The sequence below is a fragment of the Daphnia pulicaria genome, chromosome 12, assembly GCF_021234035.1.
Source record: "Daphnia pulicaria isolate SC F1-1A chromosome 12, SC_F0-13Bv2, whole genome shotgun sequence".
Classification (NCBI taxonomy): Eukaryota; Metazoa; Arthropoda; class Branchiopoda; order Diplostraca; family Daphniidae; genus Daphnia; species Daphnia pulicaria.
Window position 1 is genome coordinate 1,501,732 of NC_060924.1, and position 19,611 is coordinate 1,521,342.

At 26.6% G+C, this 19,611-nt stretch overlaps 1 protein-coding gene across 1 annotated transcript in view; it reads right to left on the reverse strand.

Annotated features, from left to right (window-relative positions):
• The window catches only part of LOC124316246, a 686,332-nt gene that overhangs the window by 459,289 nt on the left and 207,432 nt on the right, over positions 1 to 19,611 (reverse strand). The window lies entirely within an intron of this gene.

A 19,611-nucleotide genomic window follows, 5' to 3' on the forward strand; every position in this document is an offset into this window, starting at 1 on the left:
TTTCTATTTCTTTTCCAACATGGATGTCTTAATATATTCATTGATTTTAAAGACTTTAAAAAATTTATTGGACATCGATTCACATATCCTGTAACAGGGAAACCCTTGAAATTTGTAAAACAGTCAGAATCGTCATTTTAAATTCATTGAAGTTGTGTTTTAAGTTCCTGGAAGATTTTCTATCAACTCTTATTTCTATTTCTTTTCCAACATGGATGTCTTAATATATTCATTAATTTTAAAGACTTTAAATAGTGTATTGGACATCGATTAACATATCCTGTAACAGGGAAACCCTTGAAATTTGTGAAACAATCAGAATCGTCATTTTAAATTCATTAAATTCATTCTTTTCCATCATGAATGTCTTAATAGATTCATTAATTTTAAAGACTTTAAATAGTGTATTGGAAATCGAATTAACATATCATCTAACAAGAAATTTGTTTAAACTTGTAAAACAATTTATATCGTCATTTCAAATTCATTGAAGTTGTGTTTTCACTTCCTGGAAGATTTTCTATCAACTCTTATTTCTATTTCTTTTCCAACATGGATGTCTTAATAGATTCATTGATTATAATGACTTTAAATAGTGTATTGGACATCGAATTAACATATCGTGTAACAAGAAATTTGTTTAAACTTGTAAAACAATTGATATCGTCATTTCAAATTCATTGAAGTTGTGTTTTCAGTTCCTGGAAGATTTTCTATCAACTCTTATTTCTATTTCTTTTCCAACATGGATGTCTTAATAGATTCATTAATTTTAAAGACTTTAAAAAGTGTATTGGACATCGATTCACATATCCTGTAACAGGGAAACCTTTGAAATTTGTAAAACAGTCAGAATCATCATTTTAAATTCATTGAAGTTGTGTTTTTAGTTCCTGGAAGATTTTCTATCAACTCTTATTTCTATTTCTTTTCCATCATGGATGTCTTAATAGATTCATTGATTTTTAAGACTTTAAATAGTTTATTGGACATCGATTAACATATCCTGTAACAGGGAAACCCTTGAAATTTGTAAAACAGTCAGAATCGTCATTTTAAATTCATTAAATTCATTCTTTTCCATCATTAATGTCTTAATAGATTCATTAATTTTGAAGACTTTAAATAGTGTATTGGACATCGAATTAACATATCATCTAAAAAGAAATTTGTTTAAACTTGTAAAACAATTTATATCGTCATTTCAAATTCATTTAAGTTGTGTTTTCACTTCCTGGAAGATTTTCTATCAACTCTTATTTCTATTTCTTTTCCATCATGGATGTCTTAATAGATTCATTGATTTAAAAGACTTTAAATAGTGTATTGGACATCGATTAACATATTCTGTAACAGGGAATTCCTTGAAATTTGTGAAACAATCAGAATCGCCATTTTAAATTCATTAAATTCATTCTTTTCCATCATGAATGTCTTAATAGATTCATTAATTTTGAAGACTATAAATAGTGTATTGGACATCGAATTAACATATCATCTAACAAGAAATTTGTTAAAACTTGTAAAAAAATTTATATCGTCATTTCAAATTCATTGAAGTTGTGTTTTCACTTCCTGGAAGATTTTCTATCAACTCTTATTTCTATTTCTTTTCCAACATGGATGTCTTAATAGATTCATTGATTATAATGACTTTAAATAGTGTATTGGACATCGAATTAACATATCGTGTAACAAGAAATTTGTTTAAACTTGTAAAACAATTGATATCGTCATTTCAAATTCATTGAAGTTGTGTTTTCAATTCCTGGAAAATTTTCTATCAACTCTTATTTCTATTTCTTTTCCAACATGGATGTCTTAATATATTCATTGATTTTAAAGACTTTAAAAAATTTATTGGACATCGATTCACATATCCTGTAACAGGGAAACCCTTGAAATTTGTAAAACAGTCAGAATCGTCATTTTAAATTCATTGAAGTTGTGTTTTAAGTTCCTGGAAGATTTTCTATCAACTCTTATTTCTATTTCTTTTCCAACATGGATGTCTTAATATATTCATTAATTTTAAAGACTTTAAATAGTGTATTGGACATCGATTAACATATCCTGTAACAGGGAAACCCTTGAAATTTGTGAAACAATCAGAATCGTCATTTTAAATTCATTAAATTCATTCTTTTCCATCATGAATGTCTTAATAGATTCATTAATTTTAAAGACTTTAAATAGTGTATTGGAAATCGAATTAACATATCATCTAACAAGAAATTTGTTTAAACTTGTAAAACAATTTATATCGTCATTTCAAATTCATTGAAGTTGTGTTTTCACTTCCTGGAAGATTTTCTATCAACTCTTATTTCTATTTCTTTTCCAACATGGATGTCTTAATAGATTCATTGATTATAATGACTTTAAATAGTGTATTGGACATCGAATTAACATATCGTGTAACAAGAAATTTGTTTAAACTTGTAAAACAATTGATATCGTCATTTCAAATTCATTGAAGTTGTGTTTTCAGTTCCTGGAAGATTTTCTATCAACTCTTATTTCTATTTCTTTTCCAACATGGATGTCTTAATAGATTCATTAATTTTAAAGACTTTAAAAAGTGTATTGGACATCGATTCACATATCCTGTAACAGGGAAACCTTTGAAATTTGTAAAACAGTCAGAATCATCATTTTAAATTCATTGAAGTTGTGTTTTTAGTTCCTGGAAGATTTTCTATCAACTCTTATTTCTATTTCTTTTCCATCATGGATGTCTTAATAGATTCATTGATTTTTAAGACTTTAAATAGTTTATTGGACATCGATTAACATATCCTGTAACAGGGAAACCCTTGAAATTTGTAAAACAGTCAGAATCGTCATTTTAAATTCATTAAATTCATTCTTTTCCATCATTAATGTCTTAATAGATTCATTAATTTTGAAGACTTTAAATAGTGTATTGGACATCGAATTAACATATCATCTAAAAAGAAATTTGTTTAAACTTGTAAAACAATTTATATCGTCATTTCAAATTCATTTAAGTTGTGTTTTCACTTCCTGGAAGATTTTCTATCAACTCTTATTTCTATTTCTTTTCCATCATGGATGTCTTAATAGATTCATTGATTTAAAAGACTTTAAATATTGTATTGGACATCGATTAACATATTCTGTAACAGGGAATTCCTTGAAATTTGTGAAACAATCAGAATCGTCATTTTAAATTCATTAAATTCATTCTTTTCCATCATGAATGTCTTAATAGATTCATTAATTTTGAAGACTATAAATAGTGTATTGGACATCGAATTAACATATCATCTAACAAGAAATTTGTTTAAACTTGTAAAACAATTTATATCGTCATTTCAAATTCATTGAAGTTGTGTTTTCACTTCCTGGAAGATTTTCTATCAACTCTTATTTCTATTTCTTTTCCAACATGGATGTCTTAATAGATTCATTGATTATAATGACTTTAAATAGTGTATTGGACATCGAATTAACATATCGTGTAACAAGAAATTTGTTTAAACTTGTAAAACAATTGATATCGTCATTTCAAATTCATTGAAGTTGTGTTTTCAGTTCCTGGAAGATTTTCTATCAACTCTTATTTCTATTTCTTTTCCAACATGGATGTCTTAATAGATTCATTGATTTTAAAGACTTTAAAAAATTTATTGGACATCGATTCACATATCCTGTAACAGGGAAACCCTTTAAATTTGTAAAACAGTCAGAATCGTCATTTTAAATTCATTGAAGTTGTGTTTTCAGTTCCTGGAAGATTTTCTATCAACTCTTATTTCTATTTCTTTTCCAACATGGATGTCTTAATATATTCATTGATTTTAAAGACTTTAAATAGTTTATTGGACATCGATTAACATATCCTGTAACAGGGAAACCCTTGAAATTTGTAAAACAGTCAGAATCGTCATTTTAAATTCATTAAATTCATTCTTTTCCATCATGGATGTCTTAATAGATTCATTGATTTTAAAGACTTTAAATAGGGTATTGGACATCGATGAACATATCCTGTAACAGGGAATTCCTTGAAATTTGTAAAACAATCAGAATCGTCATTTTAAATTCATTAAATTCATTCTTTTCCATCATGAATGTCTTAATAGATTCATTAATTTTAAAGACTTTAAATAGTGTATTGGACATCGATGAACATATCCTGTAACAGGGAATTCCTTGAAATTTGTAAAACAATCAGAATCGTCATTTTAAATTCATTAAATTCATTCTTTTCCATCATGAATGTCTTAATAGATTCATTAATTTTAAAGACTTTAAATAGTGTATTGGAAATCGAATTAACATATCATCTAACAAGAAATTTGTTTAAACTTGTAAAACAATTTATATCGTCATTTCAAATTCATTGAAGTTGTGTTTTCAGTTCCTGGAAGATTTTCTATCAACTCTTATTTCTATTTCTTTTCCAACATGGATGTCTTAATATATTCATTGATTTTAAAGACTTTAAAAAATTTATTGGACATCGATTCACATATCCTGTAACAGGGAAACCCTTGAAATTTGTAAAACAGTCAGAATCGTCATTTTAAATTCATTGAAGTTGTGTTTTTAGTTCCTGGAAGATTTTCTACCAACTCTTATTTCTATTTCTTTTCCATCATGGATGTCTTAATACATTCATTGATTTTTAAGACTTTAAATAGTTTATTGGACATCGATTAACATATCCTGTAACAGGGAAACTCTTGAAATTTGTGAAACAATCAGAATCGTCATTTTAAATTCATTAAATTCATTCTTTTCCATCATGAATGTCTTAATAGATTCATTAATTTTGAAGACTATAAATAGTGTATTGGACATCGAATTAACATATCATCTAACAAGAAATTTGTTTAAACTTGTAAAACAATTTATATCGTCATTTCAAATTCATTGAAGTTGTGTTTTCACTTCCTGGAAGATTTTCTATCAACTCTTATTTCTATTTCTTTTCCAACATGGATGTCTTAATATATTCATTGATTTTAAAGACTTTAAAAAATTTATTGGACATCGATTCACATATCCTGTAACAGGGAAACCCTTGAAATTTGTAAAACAGTCAGAATCGTCATTTTAAATTCATTGAAGTTGTGTTTTTAGTTCCTGGAAGATTTTCTATCAACTCTTATTTCTATTTCTTTTCCATCATGGATGTCTTAATACATTCATTGATTTTTAAGACTTTAAATAGTGTATTGGACATCGATGAACATATCCTGTAACAGGGAATTCCTTGAAATTTGTAAAACAATCAGAATCGTCATTTTAAATTCATTAAATTCATTCTTTTCCATCATGAATGTCTTAATAGATTCATTAATTTTAAAGACTTTAAATAGTGTATTGGACATCGAATTAACATATCATCTAACAAGAAATTTGTTTAAACTTGTAAAACAATTTATATCGTCATTTCAAATTCATTGAAGTTGTGTTTTCAGTTCCTGGAAGATTTTCTATCAACTCTTATTTCTATTTCTTTTCCAACATGGATGTCTTAATATATTCATTGATTTTAAAGACTTTAAAAAATTTATTGGACATCGATTCACATATCCTGTAACAGGGAAACCCTTGAAATTTGTAAAACAGTCAGAATCGTCATTTTAAATTCATTGAAGTTGTGTTTTTAGTTCCTGGAAGATTTTCTACCAACTCTTATTTCTATTTCTTTTCCATCATGGATGTCTTAATACATTCATTGATTTTTAAGACTTTAAATAGTTTATTGGACATCGATTAACATATCCTGTAACAGGGAAACTCTTGAAATTTGTGAAACAATCAGAATCGTCATTTTAAATTCATTAAATTCATTCTTTTCCATCATGAATGTCTTAATAGATTCATTAATTTTGAAGACTATAAATAGTGTATTGGACATCGAATTAACATATCATCTAACAAGAAATTTGTTTAAACTTGTAAAACAATTTATATCGTCATTTCAAATTCATTGAAGTTGTGTTTTCACTTCCTGGAAGATTTTCTATCAACTCTTATTTCTATTTCTTTTCCAACATGGATGTCTTAATATATTCATTGATTTTAAAGACTTTAAAAAATTTATTGGACATCGATTCACATATCCTGTAACAGGGAAACCCTTGAAATTTGTAAAACAGTCAGAATCGTCATTTTAAATTCATTGAAGTTGTGTTTTTAGTTCCTGGAAGATTTTCTATCAACTCTTATTTCTATTTCTTTTCCATCATGGATGTCTTAATACATTCATTGATTTTTAAGACTTTAAATAGTGTATTGGACATCGATGAACATATCCTGTAACAGGGAATTCCTTGAAATTTGTAAAACAATCAGAATCGTCATTTTAAATTCATTAAATTCATTCTTTTCCATCATGAATGTCTTAATAGATTCATTAATTTTAAAGACTTTAAATAGTGTATTGGACATCGAATTAACATATCATCTAACAAGAAATTTGTTTAAACTTGTAAAACAATTTATATCGTCATTTCAAATTCATTGAAGTTGTGTTTTCAGTTCCTGGAAGATTTTCTATCAACTCTTATTTCTATTTCTTTTCCAACATGGATGTCTTAATATATTCATTGATTTTAAAGACTTTAAAAAATTTATTGGACATCGATTCACATATCCTGTAACAGGGAAACCCTTGAAATTTGTAAAACAGTCAGAATCGTCATTTTAAATTCATTGAAGTTGTGTTTTTAGTTCCTGGAAGATTTTCTACCAACTCTTATTTCTATTTCTTTTCCATCATGGATGTCTTAATACATTCATTGATTTTTAAGACTTTAAATAGTTTATTGGACATCGATTAACATATCCTGTAACAGGGAAACTCTTGAAATTTGTGAAACAATCAGAATCGTCATTTTAAATTCATTAAATTCATTCTTTTCCATCATGAATGTCTTAATAGATTCATTAATTTTGAAGACTATAAATAGTGTATTGGACATCGAATTAACATATCATCTAACAAGAAATTTGTTTAAACTTGTAAAACAATTTATATCGTCATTTCAAATTCATTGAAGTTGTGTTTTCACTTCCTGGAAGATTTTCTATCAACTCTTATTTCTATTTCTTTTCCAACATGGATGTCTTAATATATTCATTGATTTTAAAGACTTTAAAAAATTTATTGGACATCGATTCACATATCCTGTAACAGGGAAACCCTTGAAATTTGTAAAACAGTCAGAATCGTCATTTTAAATTCATTGAAGTTGTGTTTTTAGTTCCTGGAAGATTTTCTATCAACTCTTATTTCTATTTCTTTTCCATCATGGATGTCTTAATACATTCATTGATTTTTAAGACTTTAAATAGTGTATTGGACATCGATGAACATATCCTGTAACAGGGAATTCCTTGAAATTTGTAAAACAATCAGAATCGTCATTTTAAATTCATTAAATTCATTCTTTTCCATCATGAATGTCTTAATAGATTCATTAATTTTAAAGACTTTAAATAGTGTATTGGACATCGAATTAACATATCATCTAACAAGAAATTTGTTTAAACTTGTAAAACAATTTATATCGTCATTTCAAATTCATTGAAGTTGTGTTTTCAGTTCCTGGAAGATTTTCTATCAACTCTTATTTCTATTTCTTTTCCAACATGGATGTCTTAATATATTCATTGATTTTAAAGACTTTAAAAAATTTATTGGACATCGATTCACATATCCTGTAACAGGGAAACCCTTGAAATTTGTAAAACAGTCAGAATCGTCATTTTAAATTCATTGAAGTTGTGTTTTTAGTTCCTGGAAGATTTTCTACCAACTCTTATTTCTATTTCTTTTCCATCATGGATGTCTTAATACATTCATTGATTTTTAAGACTTTAAATAGTTTATTGGACATCGATTAACATATCCTGTAACAGGGAAACTCTTGAAATTTGTGAAACAATCAGAATCGTCATTTTAAATTCATTAAATTCATTCTTTTCCATCATGAATGTCTTAATAGATTCATTAATTTTGAAGACTATAAATAGTGTATTGGACATCGAATTAACATATCATCTAACAAGAAATTTGTTTAAACTTGTAAAACAATTTATATCGTCATTTCAAATTCATTGAAGTTGTGTTTTCACTTCCTGGAAGATTTTCTATCAACTCTTATTTCTATTTCTTTTCCAACATGGATGTCTTAATATATTCATTGATTTTAAAGACTTTAAAAAATTTATTGGACATCGATTCACATATCCTGTAACAGGGAAACCCTTGAAATTTGTAAAACAGTCAGAATCGTCATTTTAAATTCATTGAAGTTGTGTTTTTAGTTCCTGGAAGATTTTCTATCAACTCTTATTTCTATTTCTTTTCCATCATGGATGTCTTAATACATTCATTGATTTTTAAGACTTTAAATAGTGTATTGGACATCGATGAACATATCCTGTAACAGGGAATTCCTTGAAATTTGTAAAACAATCAGAATCGTCATTTTAAATTCATTAAATTCATTCTTTTCCATCATGAATGTCTTAATAGATTCATTAATTTTAAAGACTTTAAATAGTGTATTGGACATCGAATTAACATATCATCTAACAAGAAATTTGTTTAAACTTGTAAAACAATTTATATCGTCATTTCAAATTCATTGAAGTTGTGTTTTCACTTCCTGGAAGATTTTCTATCAACTCTTATTTCTATTTCTTTTCCAACATGGATGTCTTAATATATTCATTGATTTTAAAGACTTTAAATAGTGTATTGGACATCGATTAACATATCCTGTAACAGGGAAACCCTTGAAATTTGTAAAACAATCAGAATCGTCATTTTAAATTCATTAAATTCATTCTTTTCCATCATGAATGTCTTAATAGATTCATTAATTTTAAAGACTTTAAATAGTGTATTGGACATCGAATTAACATATCAGATTATCATCTAACAAGAAATTTGTTTAAACTTGTAAAACAATTTATATCGTCATTTCAAATTCATTGAAGTTGTGTTTTCAGTTCCTGGAAGATTTTCTATCAACTCTTATTTCTATTTCTTTTCCAACATGGATGTCTTAATAGATTCATTAATTTTAAAGACTTTAAAAAGTGTATTGGACATCGATTCACATATCCTGTAACAGGGAAACCCTTGAAATTTGTAAAACAGTCAGAATCGTCATTTTAAATTCATTGAAGTTGTGTTTTTAGTTCCTGGAAGATTTTCTATCAACTCTTATTTCTATTTCTTTTCCATCATGGATGTCTTAATATATTCATTGATTTTTAAGACTTTAAATAGTTTATTGGACATCGATTAACATATCCTGTAACAGGGAAACCCTTGAAATTTGTAAAACAGTCAGAATCGTCATTTTAAATTCATTAAATTCATTCTTTTCCATCATTAATGTCTTAATAGATTCATTAATTTTGAAGACTTTAAATAGTGTATTGGACATCGAATTAACATATCATCTAAAAAGAAATTTGTTTAAACTTGTAAAACAATTTATATCGTCATTTCAAATTCATTTAAGTTGTGTTTTCACTTCCTGGAAGATTTTCTATCAACTCTTATTTCTATTTCTTTTCCAACATGGATGTCTTAATATATTCATTGATTTTAAAGACTTTAAATAGTGTATTGGACATCGATTAACATATCCTGTAACAGGGAAACCCTTGAAATTTGTAAAACAATCAGAATCGTCATTTTAAATTCATTAAATTCATTCTTTTCCATCATGAATGTCTTAATAGATTCATTAATTTTAAAGACTTTAAATAGTGTATTGGACATCGAATTAACATATCATCTAACAAGAAATTTGTTTAAACTTGTAAAACAATTTATATCGTCATTTCAAATTCATTGAAGTTGTGTTTTCAGTTCCTGGAAGATTTTCTATCAACTCTTATTTCTATTTCTTTTCCAACATGGATGTCTTAATAGATTCATTAATTTTAAAGACTTTAAAAAGTGTATTGGACATCGATTTAGTGGTGGCAACCTAGTTACCTAGTTTTCGACAAATTAAGGTAGCAGCGGCATTTTTCTTTTGAGTAGCCTCCCCCTTAAAAGTACTTTTATTTTAAAAGTATACTTCAATTTGGTCAAACATAACAAAAGAGGAGTAAAAGGGGGTGTTTTTTTAATAGAAAAGAGCCACTCCTATATGTATTTGTCAAAACTAGGTAACTAGGTAATAACTAGGTTGCCACCACTACATCGATTCACATATCCTGTAACAGGGAAACCCTTGAAATTTGTAAAACAGTCAGAATCGTCATTTTAAATTCATTGAAGTTGTGTTTTTAGTTCCTGGAAGATTTTCTATCAACTCTTATTTCTATTTCTTTTCCATCATGGATGTCTTAATACATTCATTGATTTTTAAGACTTTAAATAGTTTATTGGACATCGATTAACATATCCTGTAACAGGGAAACTCTTGAAATTTGTGAAACAATCAGAATCGTCATTTTAAATTCATTAAATTCATTCTTTTCCATCATGAATGTCTTAATAGATTCATTAATTTTGAAGACTATAAATAGTGTATTGGACATCGAATTAACATATCATCTAACAAGAAATTTGTTTAAACTTGTAAAACAATTTATATCGTCATTTCAAATTCATTGAAGTTGTGTTTTCACTTCCTGGAAGATTTTCTATCAACTCTTATTTCTATTTCTTTTCCAACATGGATGTCTTAATATATTCATTGATTTTAAAGACTTTAAATAGTGTATTGGACATCGATTAACATATCCTGTAACAGGGAAACCCTTGAAATTTGTAAAACAATCAGAATCGTCATTTTAAATTCATTAAATTCATTCTTTTCCATCATGAATGTCTTAATAGATTCATTAATTTTAAAGACTTTAAATAGTGTATTGGACATCGAATTAACATATCAGATTATCATCTAACAAGAAATTTGTTTAAACTTGTAAAACAATTTATATCGTCATTTCAAATTCATTGAAGTTGTGTTTTCAGTTCCTGGAAGATTTTCTATCAACTCTTATTTCTATTTCTTTTCCAACATGGATGTCTTAATAGATTCATTAATTTTAAAGACTTTAAAAAGTGTATTGGACATCGATTCACATATCCTGTAACAGGGAAACCCTTGAAATTTGTAAAACAGTCAGAATCGTCATTTTAAATTCATTGAAGTTGTGTTTTTAGTTCCTGGAAGATTTTCTATCAACTCTTATTTCTATTTCTTTTCCATCATGGATGTCTTAATATATTCATTGATTTTTAAGACTTTAAATAGTTTATTGGACATCGATTAACATATCCTGTAACAGGGAAACCCTTGAAATTTGTAAAACAGTCAGAATCGTCATTTTAAATTCATTAAATTCATTCTTTTCCATCATTAATGTCTTAATAGATTCATTAATTTTGAAGACTTTAAATAGTGTATTGGACATCGAATTAACATATCATCTAAAAAGAAATTTGTTTAAACTTGTAAAACAATTTATATCGTCATTTCAAATTCATTTAAGTTGTGTTTTCACTTCCTGGAAGATTTTCTATCAACTCTTATTTCTATTTCTTTTCCATCATGGATGTCTTAATAGATTCATTGATTTTAAAGACTTTAAATAGTGTATTGGACATCGATTAACATATTCTGTAACAGGGAATTCCTTGAAATTTGTGAAACAATCAGAATCGTCATTTTAAATTCATTAAATTCATTCTTTTCCATCATGAATGTCTTAATAGATTCATTAATTTTGAAAACTTTAAATAGTGTATTGGACATCGAATTAACATATCATCTAAAAAGAAATTTGTTTAAACTTGTAAAACAATTTATATCGTCATTTCAAATTCATTGAAGTTGTGTTTTCACTTCCTGGAAGATTTTCTATCAACTCTTTTTTCTATTTCTTTTCCATCATGGATGTCTTAATAGATTCATTGATTTTAAAGACTTTAAATAGTGTATTGGACATCGAATTAACATATCATCTAACAAGAAATTTGTTTAAACTTGTAAAACAATTTATATCGTCATTTCAAATTCATTGAAGTTGTGTTTTCAGTTCCTGGAAGAATTTCTATCAACTCTTATTTCTATTTCTTTTCCATCATGGATGTCTTAATAGATTCATTGATTTTAATGACTTTAAATAGTGTATTGGACATCGAATTAACATATCGTGTAACAAGAAATTTGTTTAAACTTGTAAAACAATTGATATCGTCATTTCAAATTCATTGAAGTTGTGTTTTCACTTCCTGGAAGATTTTCTATCAACTCTTATTTCTATTTCTTTTCCATCATGGATGTCTTAATAGATTCATTGATTTTAAAGACTTTAAATAGTGTATTGGACATCGATTAACATATTCTGTAACAGGGAATTCCTTGAAATTTGTGAAACAATCAGAATTGTCATTTTAAATTCATTAAATTCATTCTTTTCCATCATGAATGTCTTAATAGATTCATTAATTTTGAAGACTTTAAATAGTGTATTGGACATCGAATTAACATATCATCTAAAAAGAAATTTGTTTAAACTTGTAAAACAATTTATATCGTCATTTCAAATTCATTGAAGTTGTGTTTTCAGTTCCTCTAAGATTTTCTATCAACTCTTATTTCTATTTCTTTTCCATCATGGATGTCTTAATAGATTCATTGATTTTAAAGACTTTAAATAGTGTATTGGACATCGATGAACATATCCTGTAACAGGGAATTCCTTGAAATTTGTAAAACAATCAGAATAGTCATTTTAAATTCATTAAATTCATTCTTTTCCATCATGAATGTCTTAATAGATTCATTAATTTTAAAGACTTTAAATAGTGTATTGGACATCGAATTAACATATCATCTAACAAGAAATTTGTTTAAACTTGTAAAACAATTTATATCGTCATTTCAAATTCATTGAAGTTGTGTTTTCAGTTCCTGGAAGAATTTCTATCAACTCTTATTTCTATTTCTTTTCCATCATGGATGTCTTAATAGATTCATTGATTTTAATGACTTTAAATAGTGTATTGGACATCGAATTAACATATCGTGTAACAAGAAATTTGTTTAAACTTGTAAAACAATTGATATCGTCATTTCAAATTCATTGAAGTTGTGTTTTCAGTTCCTGGAAGATTTTCTATCAACTCTTATTTCTATTTCTTTTCCAACATGGATGTCTTAATAGATTCATTAATTTTAAAGACTTTAAAAAGTGTATTGGACATCGATTCACATATCCTGTAACAGGGAAACCCTTGAAATTTGTAAAACAGTCAGAATCGTCATTTTAAATTCATTGAAGTTGTGTTTTTAGTTCCTGGAAGATTTTCTATCAACTCTTATTTCTATTTCTTTTCCATCATGGATGTCTTAATACATTCATTGATTTTTAAGACTTTAAATAGTTTATTGGACATCGATTCACATATCCTGTAACAGGGAAACCCTTGAAATTTGTAAAACAGTCAGAATCGTCATTTCAAATTCATTGAAGTTGTGTTTTCACTTCCTGGAAGATTTTCTATCAACTCTTTTTTCTATTTCTTTTCCATCATGGATGTCTTAATAGATTCATTGATTTTAAAGACTTTAAATAGTGTATTGGACATCGAATTAACATATCATCTAACAAGAAATTTGTTTAAACTTGTAAAACAATTTATATCGTCATTTCAAATTCATTGAAGTTGTGTTTTCAGTTCCTGGAAGAATTTCTATCAACTCTTATTTCTATTTCTTTTCCATCATGGATGTCTTAATAGATTCATTGATTTTAATGACTTTAAATAGTGTATTGGACATCGAATTAACATATCGTGTAACAAGAAATTTGTTTAAACTTGTAAAACAATTGATATCGTCATTTCAAATTCATTGAAGTTGTGTTTTCACTTCCTGGAAGATTTTCTATCAACTCTTATTTCTATTTCTTTTCCATCATGGATGTCTTAATATATTCATTGATTTTTAAGACTTTAAATAGTTTATTGGACATCGATTAACATATCCTGTAACAGGGAAACCCTTGAAATTTGTAAAACAGTCAGAATCGTCATTTTAAATTCATTAAATTCATTCTTTTCCATCATGAATGTCTTAATAGATTCATTAATTTTAAAGACTTTAAATAGTGTATTGGACATCGAATTAACATATCAGATTATCATCTAACAAGAAATTTGTTTAAACTTGTAAAACAATTTATATCGTCATTTCAAATTCATTGAAGTTGTGTTTTCAGTTCCTGGAAGATTTTCTATCAACTCTTATTTCTATTTCTTTTCCAACATGGATGTCTTAATAGATTCATTAATTTTAAAGACTTTAAAAAGTGTATTGGACATCGATTCACATATCCTGTAACAGGGAAACCCTTGAAATTTGTAAAACAGTCAGAATCGTCATTTTAAATTCATTGAAGTTGTGTTTTTAGTTCCTGGAAGATTTTCTATCAACTCTTATTTCTATTTCTTTTCCATCATGGATGTCTTAATATATTCATTGATTTTTAAGACTTTAAATAGTTTATTGGACATCGATTAACATATCCTGTAACAGGGAAACCCTTGAAATTTGTAAAACAGTCAGAATCGTCATTTTAAATTCATTAAATTCATTCTTTTCCATCATTAATGTCTTAATAGATTCATTAATTTTGAAGACTTTAAATAGTGTATTGGACATCGAATTAACATATCATCTAAAAAGAAATTTGTTTAAACTTGTAAAACAATTTATATCGTCATTTCAAATTCATTTAAGTTGTGTTTTCACTTCCTGGAAGATTTTCTATCAACTCTTATTTCTATTTCTTTTCCATCATGGATGTCTTAATAGATTCATTGATTTTAAAGACTTTAAATAGTGTATTGGACATCGATTAACATATTCTGTAACAGGGAATTCCTTGAAATTTGTGAAACAATCAGAATCGTCATTTTAAATTCATTAAATTCATTCTTTTCCATCATGAATGTCTTAATAGATTCATTAATTTTGAAAACTTTAAATAGTGTATTGGACATCGAATTAACATATCATCTAAAAAGAAATTTGTTTAAACTTGTAAAACAATTTATATCGTCATTTCAAATTCATTGAAGTTGTGTTTTCACTTCCTGGAAGATTTTCTATCAACTCTTTTTTCTATTTCTTTTCCATCATGGATGTCTTAATAGATTCATTGATTTTAAAGACTTTAAATAGTGTATTGGACATCGAATTAACATATCATCTAACAAGAAATTTGTTTAAACTTGTAAAACAATTTATATCGTCATTTCAAATTCATTGAAGTTGTGTTTTCAGTTCCTGGAAGAATTTCTATCAACTCTTATTTCTATTTCTTTTCCATCATGGATGTCTTAATAGATTCATTGATTTTAATGACTTTAAATAGTGTATTGGACATCGAATTAACATATCGTGTAACAAGAAATTTGTTTAAACTTGTAAAACAATTGATATCGTCATTTCAAATTCATTGAAGTTGTGTTTTCACTTCCTGGAAGATTTTCTATCAACTCTTATTTCTATTTCTTTTCCATCATGGATGTCTTAATAGATTCATTGATTTTAAAGACTTTAAATAGTGTATTGGACATCGATTAACATATTCTGTAACAGGGAATTCCTTGAAATTTGTGAAACAATCAGAATTGTCATTTTAAATTCATTAAATTCATTCTTTTCCATCATGAATGTCTTAATAGATTCATTAATTTTGAAGACTTTAAATAGTGTATTGGACATCGAATTAACATATCATCTAAAAAGAAATTTGTTTAAACTTGTAAAACAATTTATATCGTCATTTCAAATTCATTGAAGTTGTGTTTTCAGTTCCTCTAAGATTTTCTATCAACTCTTATTTCTATTTCTTTTCCATCATGGATGTCTTAATAGATTCATTGATTTTAAAGACTTTAAATAGTGTATTGGACATCGATGAACATATCCTGTAACAGGGAATTCCTTGAAATTTGTAAAACAATCAGAATAGTCATTTTAAATTCATTAAATTCATTCTTTTCCATCATGAATGTCTTAATAGATTCATTAATTTTAAAGACTTTAAATAGTGTATTGGACATCGAATTAACATATCATCTAACAAGAAATTTGTTTAAACTTGTAAAACAATTTATATCGTCATTTCAAATTCATTGAAGTTGTGTTTTCAGTTCCTGGAAGAATTTCTATCAACTCTTATTTCTATTTCTTTTCCATCATGGATGTCTTAATAGATTCATTGATTTTAATGACTTTAAATAGTGTATTGGACATCGAATTAACATATCGTGTAACAAGAAATTTGTTTAAACTTGTAAAACAATTGATATCGTCATTTCAAATTCATTGAAGTTGTGTTTTCAGTTCCTGGAAGATTTTCTATCAACTCTTATTTCTATTTCTTTTCCAACATGGATGTCTTAATAGATTCATTAATTTTAAAGACTTTAAAAAGTGTATTGGACATCGATTCACATATCCTGTAACAGGGAAACCCTTGAAATTTGTAAAACAGTCAGAATCGTCATTTTAAATTCATTGAAGTTGTGTTTTTAGTTCCTGGAAGATTTTCTATCAACTCTTATTTCTATTTCTTTTCCATCATGGATGTCTTAATACATTCATTGATTTTTAAGACTTTAAATAGTTTATTGGACATCGATTCACATATCCTGTAACAGGGAAACCCTTGAAATTTGTAAAACAGTCAGAATCGTCATTTCAAATTCATTGAAGTTGTGTTTTCACTTCCTGGAAGATTTTCTATCAACTCTTTTTTCTATTTCTTTTCCATCATGGATGTCTTAATAGATTCATTGATTTTAAAGACTTTAAATAGTGTATTGGACATCGAATTAACATATCATCTAACAAGAAATTTGTTTAAACTTGTAAAACAATTTATATCGTCATTTCAAATTCATTGAAGTTGTGTTTTCAGTTCCTGGAAGAATTTCTATCAACTCTTATTTCTATTTCTTTTCCATCATGGATGTCTTAATAGATTCATTGATTTTAATGACTTTAAATAGTGTATTGGACATCGAATTAACATATCGTGTAACAAGAAATTTGTTTAAACTTGTAAAACAATTGATATCGTCATTTCAAATTCATTGAAGTTGTGTTTTCACTTCCTGGAAGATTTTCTATCAACTCTTATTTCTATTTCTTTTCCATCATGGATGTCTTAATAGATTCATTGATTTTAAAGACTTTAAATAGTGTATTGGACATCGATTAACATATTCTGTAACAGGGAATTCCTTGAAATTTGTGAAACAATCAGAATTGTCATTTTAAATTCATTAAATTCATTCTTTTCCATCATGAATGTCTTAATAGATTCATTAATTTTGAAGACTTTAAATAGTGTATTGGACATCGAATTAACATATCATCTAAAAAGAAATTTGTTTAAACTTGTAAAACAATTTATATCGTCATTTCAAATTCATTGAAGTTGTGTTTTCAGTTCCTCTAAGATTTTCTATCAACTCTTATTTCTATTTCTTTTCCATCATGGATGTCTTAATAGATTCATTGATTTTAAAGACTTTAAATAGTGTATTGGACATCGATGAACATATCCTGTAACAGGGAATTCCTTGAAATTTGTAAAACAATCAGAATAGTCATTTTAAATTCATTAAATTCATTCTTTTCCATCATGAATGTCTTAATAGATTCATTAATTTTAAAGACTTTAAATAGTGTATTGGACATCGAATTAACATATCATCTAACAAGAAATTTGTTTAAACTTGTAAAACAATTTATATCGTCATTTCAAATTCATTGAAGTTGTGTTTTCAGTTCCTGGAAGAATTTCTATCAACTCTTATTTCTATTTCTTTTCCATCATGGATGTCTTAATAGATTCATTGATTTTAATGACTTTAAATAGTGTATTGGACATCGAATTAACATATCGTGTAACAAGAAATTTGTTTAAACTTGTAAAACAATTGATATCGTCATTTCAAATTCATTGAAGTTGTGTTTTCAGTTCCTGGAAGATTTTCTATCAACTCTTATTTCTATTTCTTTTCCAACATGGATGTCTTAATAGATTCATTAATTTTAAAGACTTTAAATAGTTTATTGGACATCGATTAACATATCCTGTAACAGGGAAACCCTTGAAATTTGTAAAACAGTCAGAATCGTCATTTTAAATTCATTAAATTCATTCTTTTCCATCATTAATGTCTTAATAGATTCATTAATTTTGAAGACTTTAAATAGTGTATTGGACATCGAATTAACATATCATCTAAAAAGAAATTTGTTTAAACTTGTAAAACAATTTATATCGTCATTTCAAATTCATTTAAGTTGTGTTTTCACTTCCTGGAAGATTTTCTATCAACTCTTATTTCTATTTCTTTTCCATCATGGATGTCTTAATAGATTCATTGATTTTAAAGACTTTAAATAGTGTATTGGACATCGATTAACATATTCTGTAACAGAGAATTCCTTGAAATTTGTGAAACAATCAGAATCGTCATTTTAAATTCATTAAATTCATTCTTTTCCATCATGAATGTCTTAATAGATTCATTAATTTTGAAGACTATAAATAGTGTATTGGACATCGAATTAACATATCATCTAACAAGAAATTTGTTTAAACTTGTAAAACAATTTATATCGTCATTTCAAATTCATTGAAGTTGTGTTTTCAGTTCCTGGAAGAATTTCTATCAACTCTTATTTCTATTTCTTTTCCATCATGGATGTCTTAATACATTCATTGATTTTTAAGACTTTAAATAGTTTATTGGACATCGATTAACATATCCTGTAACAGGGAAACCCTTGAAATTTGTAAAACAGTCAGAATCGTCATTTTAAATTCATTAAATTCATTCTTTTCCATCATTAATGTCTTAATAGATTCATTAATTTTGAAGACTTTAAATAGTGTATTGGACATCGAATTAACATATCATCTAAAAAGAAATTTGTTTAAACTTGTAAAACAATTTATATCGTCATTTCAAATTCATTTAAGTTGTGTTTTCACTTCCTGGAAGATTTTCTATCAACTCTTATTTCTATTTCTTTTCCATCATGGATGTCTTAATAGATTCATTGATTTTAAAGACTTTAAATAGTGTATTGGACATCGATTAACATATTCTGTAACAGAGAATTCCTTGAAATTTGTGAAACAATCAGAATCGTCATTTTAAATTCATTAAATTCATTCTTTTCCATCATGAATGTCTTAATAGATTCATTAATTTTGAAGACTATAAATAGTGTATTGGACATCGAATTAACATATCATCTAACAAGAAATTTGTTTAAACTTGTAAAACAATTTATATCGTCATTTCAAATTCATTGAAGTTGTGTTTTCACTTCCTGGAAGATTTTCTATCAACTCTTTTTTCTATTTCTTTTCCATCATGGATGTCTTAATAGATTCATTGATTTTAAAGACTTTAAATAGTGTATTGGACATCGAATTAACATATCATCTAACAAGAAATTTGTTTAAACTTGTAAAACAATTTATATCGTCATTTCAAATTCATTGAAGTTGTGTTTTCAGTTCCTGGAAGAATTTCTATCAACTCTT